Genomic DNA, 9,103 nt, shown 5'->3' on the forward strand with positions numbered 1-9,103 from the left:
AGTGTTGAGCTAAATGACAGACAGCAGTGTCCCCTGGCCTCCCAATGCTACAGGACTTAGGAAAAACATCACCACTCACTGAATCAACAGAATCATTTTACAGTCATTTTTTGGAAGGTTGTTTGTCTAGGCAAGTCTAGCAGGGTTTCGCTTTAGCTGTCGACAAAGAGCCCAGAGTTGAAAGCGCTATGAACCACAAATAAAACAGACAATAGCACTACCACAGGAGCTCTGCACTTGCTTTGCAACTGCTTCCTTTTCCTGCCCCAGCAGAGATGTGCATAACCTGACTGAGTACATTCATTTGTTCAGCAAGGCTGCTGGCTGTTTCCACCACCCCAGACAAAGGGCTGATTATTTCCTCTCATGTTAATGGCTACTCCTATAGGCAGGTAGGCTGCCATCTCTCTCTCTCATCACTACCTTTGCCTTTCACAAAAAGAAAGATCCCTCCCTGTGGCACTGAGGGGAACACAGAGCCCTTTGCGCTGTCTGCAGTACCTGCCTGGCAAAAAAAGGCCAGGGCTTTTACTGCTCTGAATACCCCCTCCTGAGACCCACTATATTGTCAATTCTTTTCACCAGCCTCAATAACATCCCCTTTGTGAAAGCCTAAAAGACAAATCCATCCTTGGTGTAACACTACTGCCCTCGGCAGAGTGTAGTAGAGTTGAATTTGGACCAAACTTCACTTTGATTTGCTTTAAAAGCTGTTTTGCCCATGTGTATAATTATTACAGGCAGATTCTTTCTTTCCCAATATCAACCCTCGTCTTTCTATCTGCTTTTTCATCTTAACACAGCCATCTGAGTTATAGACATGCCTACATGAAACAGATCAATAGATGCTCTCCCGTCCCTGCCAGTAATAATTCTTTATCAGACATGTCTTTGCCACTTGCCTTTTTAATGTTTTTGTGTAGGAGGTAAGGGGGATGGCAAGTGTTTTTGTTAGTTTGGTGTCTTTGTTTATGATAGATGGAAAGCTTGCCAACGACACACCAAATGCTCTCTAATTAAAGTCAGTTCAGTGGCTGTGATTAGATGAATTGTGACTGACTTCTAAACCCTTCACTTCTCAGCCATAAATCCCTTCTGCTTCCCAATCACCTGCAGTGATGACTAATGCCAGGTTCCCCTAGTTACACTGCAAAAGGGGGAAGTGCTTGGGGATTAGAGTCTGCTGCCTCCAGCTTATTTTCAGACCCATGAAAAAAATTAAAAATTATGAAAGAAGAGATATTAACTGTATTGCTCCTGTCCTTTTCATCCCTGGCTGTGTTAAGTGCTGTACACATCTAATTTTCTTTTCAGTTGATATTAGCTGCCATTTCCTGACGTGTTCTCCTCCATTCATTTCCTGATTCATTTGTCATTATCTTTCACACATGCAGACTTCCACTGCAATAGCCTGCATCTCTATTAAGAAAAAAAAAAAAAAAAAAACCCAACAGAAAACACACACACAACAACAACCAAACAACTTAGGGGTCCAGTTTCCTCTCTTTCACCATAACTATATTTCAGCATATCTGTGGATTTTTACTCCTGACTTACATCAGCAGAAAACAACCAAAAGGTTTCCTCCTGTCCAATGCTGGGCATCCCCAGGTCTCAGGCATGAAAGTCAATAGCCCTCAAACACAGATTCTTATTAGAGATAAAATTAGGTAGGCATGACAAAGAGATAAAGTCTTCCCCACATCTTCATGCGCAGTTTGCAAGATGAAGTAACTGCATTACTAATAAGCTTATCTTTCATTATAAACACAAAGCCCAGTTCCATTATGAAGTAAAGGAATCATTATGAGTCTTCTTTTTTTTCTGGCTCTAAGGGAATTGCCACCTCATCCCCACTTTTTCTCTGTAAATGGCTCCATAGCACAGGTAGCTCATTATACTCAACTACTTTTCCTGAAACTGGGTGGCTTGAAAGAGCAAGGCTACAAAAATTAAAAAACTTCTCATGGAATTTACACAGCATGTTTTTTATAGCACAGTTTTCTCGGGGAATTCCCATTCCTATTATCCACCTCTCTGTTCTACTACCAGCACCTACAAAAGTAAAGCAATTGCAGTCTTTCAGCAAGGCAGAGATAACAGCAAATTGTTTGCCTATGAAATATGTCAATAGTTCTCAGCCTCAGCCAGAGAAATTCTCAGAAGCTAGAACTCATTAAGCACTGGATACAATTAACTCTTTGCACACTCCAAATAGGGCTTGTTAACAGAAAATGTTCCTTAGGAAAGCACAAAGAGCAATATCTTACCTAGTGAGGCTGCAAAGAAAGAGCTGAGCTACTGACAGCCTTAAGTGTCTGCTCATCACTAATGATGAAAGGCTTCATTAGATTTCTCTCTGTTTTAATTAGATTTATCTGTTTTCATTGTGAAAATAGGGTTAAGGACAATCTGTTCCTTACAGTTTTCTGTAAAGTTAAAACGGTCTTAGATACCAGACTGCAGAGGTTGGTTTGTCTTTTTGCATCTGCTGTATGACAGATTATTCTAACAACAAACTACTCTTCATAAAAAAAAAAGGAAAGACATCTCCACACTCCATATTTCATTTTAGTCCCCAGCACCACGAATAGTGTTTCCTATAGGATTCTATAGCCAATATGATATATTCTGGACATTACCCATCATAAACACTAGCTCCTATCTGTCACAATGTATTTCATCCTAGAGTGCTCTGAAACCAAGGCACACACAACAGCAGTTTTGCACTGTGCCTGCCATTTCCAACAGCTGCCATGCAGTTGCTCAGGAGCCCAGTGCAGGTTGGAGTTGGGCCATTTCTCCCCCCAGCCCTGGCAGGGTGCAGAGGGCAGTGCTGGAGGTGGGAGCACAGCCCTGAGCACATCCGCCTGCCAGCTGTGTTGCTAGGGAACTTTGTCATGGCAGGAGTGCCAAACACAGCTGCTGGCGCTGTGCTTCCAACCCAAAAGCCAAACCACTGCCCATCCACATGGCATAAAACTCCCCACCAGCTTTGGCAGCCCTCAAATTACGGCAGGACCTCTCTATCCCCTATAGAGAAAGAGATGCTGCGTTAGGAGGGAGGTTATGTCAACTACAAATCAATATCTAACACCACAGTAGAGCATCTTCACCTATGAGAACACTGCATAGATAGTCTGTTGGGTGTTAGTTTGTGGTGTGCTCTGGTTTTTTAAATTAAAAATTGTATCTTCAGACAACAGTCAAATCACACTACAGTTTAAAAGCTGTAATGTTAGAGAAGAGCCTTATAAAGGATTTAAAATAAATAATAATAAAGAAAACCCATGCACACACCCCAAATGTTGAATGACACTTTTTGGCAACAACATGTAATATGGATTTGTTGCTCTCTTAGTGAAGGGGAAGGGAGGCAGGGTGTGATAAGAGCAGAAGAAGCCTATTCTGATTTTAACACCTGCTGGAGAAAACAATTGGGTCGAGCTAAACATCTGATCAAACTAAAATTTGCAGACAGATTGACAATCTGATTATTAATCTTCCTTGAAAATGCAGCAAGTAATCATTTGGAGGAGGGAGAAGAGCAGGAGGAAGAAGTAAAACAAATACTGCAACCATTTTAGTTCCTCACCTATGGTTTTCATCCGTTTAACTGCAAATTGTACCAAATGCCAAATCAATTGTTCCATGACCTTGCACTAAGTGAAAGGGCAAAACAAGAATCTCTTAAAATGATAAAGGTAGGCTATCACAGCTTGTGAAAATAGTAATCAATAAACCACTTCCCATTAAACAACCCTCCCTCTAACCAGATCAGGATTGAATGCACTCTGCCTACACTATTCATTCAAGAAAAAAAAAATAAGAAAAACCATAAAGAGAAAAAGAACAAAAAAGCCACACCACACAAAAAGACACCACATTTGGGCCAGATAAACACATACAGGACACCAAATAATACTTCTGACACCATGATTCAAAATCATAAAATTAACAATATGCACCTTATTTAGCCACAGAAGTTGCAGACTAAGAACTTATGATCACCTTTACTCTCACGGCAGGAGCAGCATAATCCATGCTAATTCTGTGCCCCTTTCTCCTAAGTATCCCAAGTCTTATTTGGTTTTAATCTTCATCTGCACCGAAAGGTCAAGAAAGACTCTTCTCAGTTCGGCCTATACATTTTCTGTCTATAACTAAGAACTTATACTCTGTGAGCTTCATTTATTTGATTCTTGCTATTTCATGGTTATTCTTCACTTCCCACCTATGTCCCCCTTTTTTTTTATGCCATAACATATTGCTGGGACTTTTCTAACAGCTTCCTTACAGTAGTATATAAATACACTTAAATTGCACATGAATTTTTTTTAAAGCTGTCCAGGCATTTATGGTGTTTACAACACTTGGTATAACAAGATTCAGATCCTGACTGGGGTCTCTGGGCCTTCCCACAGACAAATGATGAGCACATATCCACATTATTAGATCGAAGATTGTCAGTGCCCCCATTTTACCAAGGGGAGAAATTTACTGCACAGAGGATCAGGATCATTTGTAGTAGAAGCAGCTCCCCAGAAGTGTACTTTTTGGTCTTAAGACACTTTCAGCCTCCAAATCCCTCTTGCCCACTATGTTACAATATTCCAATTTCTCCATTTCCCTCTCATGCTCCAATCCTCCCCTTTCACTTTAGAGTACATTGTAGTGGACATTAGCAGCCTTCCTGACTTTTCTGCCCTGCTTTCATTTTCATGGTCTTATCCTTGTGGACACATTCCCATTACACACAACCAGAGTATCTTTGCCAACCTCACGTGCAGCATGACTCTGCTGCACTGCCTGCACAAACCCCCAGAGCAGCTCCTCTGCCTATTGCCCACACAGTTTCTGTCTGCAATGCAGGTGGGCACCCAATGCTGCCACAGTCCTGCCCTTTCCATGGGGGTCTCTGATCAAGCCTGGAAACCTTTCCTCAGGCTGCTCCATTTTGCTTCCTTAGTTGCTGACCTCCAGCTGCCCTGGTGCCTCAGGCAGGTCTCTCACAGTGCCTTCACCGTGGCAGTATTACATGCTGAAGTTGTTCAGCCAGGATGTTGTTTGAATCAGCTCAGAATTTCTAAAATAACATTTTCTGTTACAGCTGTAGGCTTGGCCTTATGCACCACTGCACCCAATGCTTTGCTCCTCTTCCCCAAGCAGCTGCCATTCCCTCTGGAATACTGGCAAGCTGCTTTCCTTAGACAAGCCCTCAAATCCCCTGTTGCACTCAGTAAGTGCCTCTCATCAGGAATGGGAAGCGGGACTTAATTCCCAAGCAGCTTCCCTCAGTTGCTGCTCTCCTGGAGCAAACCGCAGCAGTTCGTGCTCCCTGGGTGTAGGCCAGCTAGGCAAAAAGCCCGAAGAAACAAGCAGAGCAGCACAAACAATTCCCTGTCTGGTGCATTATCCTCACTTTAATTCAGCATTCTCTTTATTATCCAGAATATTAAACTCATGTCCTGCTTCTCTTCAGTCAAGAGAAATTTAGACTGTGAAGGTGGATCATTTTTTGGTATTGTAAGCCAAGCCAGGGGTGCCAGGCCACTTTTTCTGCTGCTCTAATTTGTTGACATATATATACATACTTGGAGAAGACCAGGCTTGGCAATAGCAATGTGCAGCTTATAACTTACAGATGCACAAGTGCTCTGAATAACAGCTCTGTTTGCAGCATCAGTCAGGCTGCTTCTCCAGCTCTGGGGCTTCCAAACACCATGTGCAGCTTCAGGAAGCCCCACAGACCTCACCCACAAGGTCTGTTTTGTCCAAGGCCTGTCCAAGGCCTGAGCTTGTCTTATAATGTGAAATAACAGAATACCCAAGCCAGTGCAATGTCCCCTCACAAACGCTGGGCACATAGAGAGCACAATTTGCATCCCATCAAAGTGCAGGTCGTGATAGAGCATTTGCCCTCCATCCGTTTCCAAACTCAAAGAAATGGAGTTCCAGGGGAACAAAAACATTTAAAGCCCCATGTCAAATTCAGCACATATGTTTTAAAAAAGTGTAGATGGCGATTCTTGAAGATGTTTAAATACCTAATTTTTTACATTTTCAGATTAAGTTCTCTTGAAAAAATACCAAGAGATGTTCAAAAAGAGTGTTCAACCAGATTGAAATTATATTTCTATGATTTTTTTCAGAAAAGGGGGTTTATGGTGGTAAAATAATCCAAAACTTTACTTTGCTTCAAGGGAAAGAAAAGGAAAAAAAATTTACTTTTTTCCCCATTTTGTTGAAAAGTACACAAAGTTTGAGTATAAAAACTGAATTGAAAGGTAAAGCCAAGACTGTTTAAACAAACTCCAGTTTTTGAGGAACTCTTTCTAGCATCAGTCTATAAGCTACTCTGCTCTCTTTGAATCCTACAAACCCTTCATGACCATAGAACTCTTAAGCAGGCAAACATATTTTTGCAAAACATGAGCCCAAAACAGCAACAGATTACAACTCTTCATGCTCGAATCATCCCATAGATGTACAGATGCATCTGAGAAACTGGATTCACTGCCGGAACAATGGGATGAACTTGCATAGGACAGCTTGGGAGGCTACAGAAAAATCTCACCACTTCCTGTGGACAAGCATTAGCTCTCCCATCTCTATTCCATGTAACCCTGTTTGAAAAAGGTGTGATTGTTCCTCTGTTTTCAAATGTATACAGCAGTCAATTGTATTTCTTCCAGACTGTTTGATGAGGCCACTAGAGCATTTAAAAATGCAATTCCATTCCCAAGAAAATATTGTCTATTTGAGTTTGGATAATGCCTCAGCAAACACAAAGGGAAGTACATCTGTTTCCAGAGGAAGAAGCCTTACATCTACACAGCTGGATGCCTATGGCATATCACTTCTAACAGTCAGCCATGCTGCTCCTAGAGCTGCTTTTTGCACACACTACAGGGTTAGATATATATAGGTCTTTTTTAATTTTTTTCTACTGTTTTGACAGTCATTCTGAAGCAGTATCTAAGTTTAAAGGGCTGTTTTGCAAGTCAGCCAATTTGAAATCAGATCCAAGATCAACAAAGCCAAGTCCTTGAAGGCACATTTTTCCAGCTGACACACAAATACACCTTCTTTCCTCGGTCACTAATTAGAGCCATGTTGAACTTTAAGTCTGGCTCTGCCGTATGCTCACAGGAACTTCAAAAAGGCAGGTAAAGGCACAAGATTATTCTCTCTGAACATTTGGCTAAACTGCTATTTCCCCCCACCCCATGGTTGCTGGGAGTGCACTTAGCTCTTTTTGTTACACATTACCATATTTTTCATGGCACTTCACATATCACTACTTACATATACTTGAACACTTCACTGAAAATAAATAGAAATTACAGTCATATCCTCAAAGAGTTAAAGAAGGCCATAATAAAGGAATTCTTTTTAAAAAATTTTAGATTCAGTAACAGTTTGGGCATACATCATGCTCTCCAATTTTCACTTGTTACCTGGGGTGACTGTAGTTCATCAGATATTAACCACTATGAGAATCACACACGCTACATTGGTATCACAGGACACACAGAAGGGCAAGTCCCAGACAGCTTTCTCAACTATTTTTGCAGTGCAGCAGCATGTACCCATCTTTAAGACGATGCAAGCTGATGTCAAAACTGTAAGATACCCTACTAAGCAGTTGGAAAAATGTTATTAGTTTGAGGCAAATAAGGCACAGCTTTTCCCTGGAAATCAGCTTATTGCCATTAGAAGACTTCGCACAGCAAGGATAATGCTGCATACAGTCTTTGTGTTTCTGTGTTTCAGGGTGAATAAATATGTACATACATAAATCAAGTTATATATACAGTTTATCTGCAATGCAGTCAAGAACTGTATCTGCAGTACATAAGAAAACACTCAAACTTGCTCTGGGCTAGACAGCTCTTATCTGTATCAGTAAGACTGCAGATCCTTGGGATCCATCAATGCCTGCACAAGTCCATTCAGGATCCTAAGTTTACTCCAAGTCGCTCAGACCATGCTTCAAAAGCATGGCTGCTTTCAGAGGGGAGCTTTACTACAGCTGTTGTCCTTGAGTCTCCGCTCCTTGAGTTCTACCCTGGACTGAAATAAAGGTATAAGACTACTAATACCTTGAAGTCACATCTTGCTTTTCCTCAGAGAAGCTGACCCTGGACATGTTATCCCAACTCCCCACATGATGCTAATGCCACAGTTGGACTTGGACTGAAAAAACAGGAAACGGTTTAATAACTGTGCCTGAAAAATACTGGAAGACTTCTGCATTCCTGTTCCTTGTGAACATATGGTCTTGCAAGATGATGTACATTCCTGCAGAACTGCTCAAAAAGCTCCCATACGTGCTGGTATTAGTGCTAATGCTACTGAAGAACCTCCCCTGAAAGCACAGTGCCTCATATGACTGGGTATTCACTGGGGAGAAATTCTTAAGTATTATGCGCAATTAAAGTCAGGGTTTGGAGAATTGACCTGTGTCTACTTTTTCGGAGGCAACCTTGAGAATTTTCTGCCTGTGAATTTACCGCAAAACACATTCACAAGCAGACAGAATAATTAACATGCAGAACTATTGTGAGATACACTGATCCCCTTGAATAACATGTAATAGACGGAAAATAAATTCTTTGCCATATTATATAGGAGGGAGAGCATTTGCAGGATGGACAAGATACTTGGTGTATGGCCAACAGCCTTTCCATCAGATAATGCCAGGATCCTACATACTGCCTTACTGTCCGAGCCAGCAGCATCACTCCACAGACCAGAGATAACCAACAACTGAGCAGAGATGGCACTGCTCCTGTGTCCCAGCTCCTGACACCAGGACTAAGATTTCAAATCTAATTGCTTAAACACAGCCCTTAAAGTGTTCTGGCTTTTCAGAGGATGCACAATTTACATTCAGCCTTCTCAGACATCACACAGCAAGCTTCATACATAAAAGGTTGTGACTTTTAGGAATGCCATGAAAGCAATATACACCTCATATAATTCTTTAGAAGAGAATCTCTCATTTCAATATTAGTTTCTACTGGTGATAGAAGTGTCATACTCTCAGTCACTCTCACTGTTCACCCCTTCTCTTAATTCCATTATTTTGACCTCCTAA

Source organism: Lichenostomus cassidix, chromosome 9 (genome assembly GCF_008360975.1).
Source record: "Lichenostomus cassidix isolate B80296 chromosome 9, HeHo_3.0, whole genome shotgun sequence".
Classification (NCBI taxonomy): Eukaryota; Metazoa; Chordata; class Aves; order Passeriformes; family Meliphagidae; genus Lichenostomus; species Lichenostomus cassidix.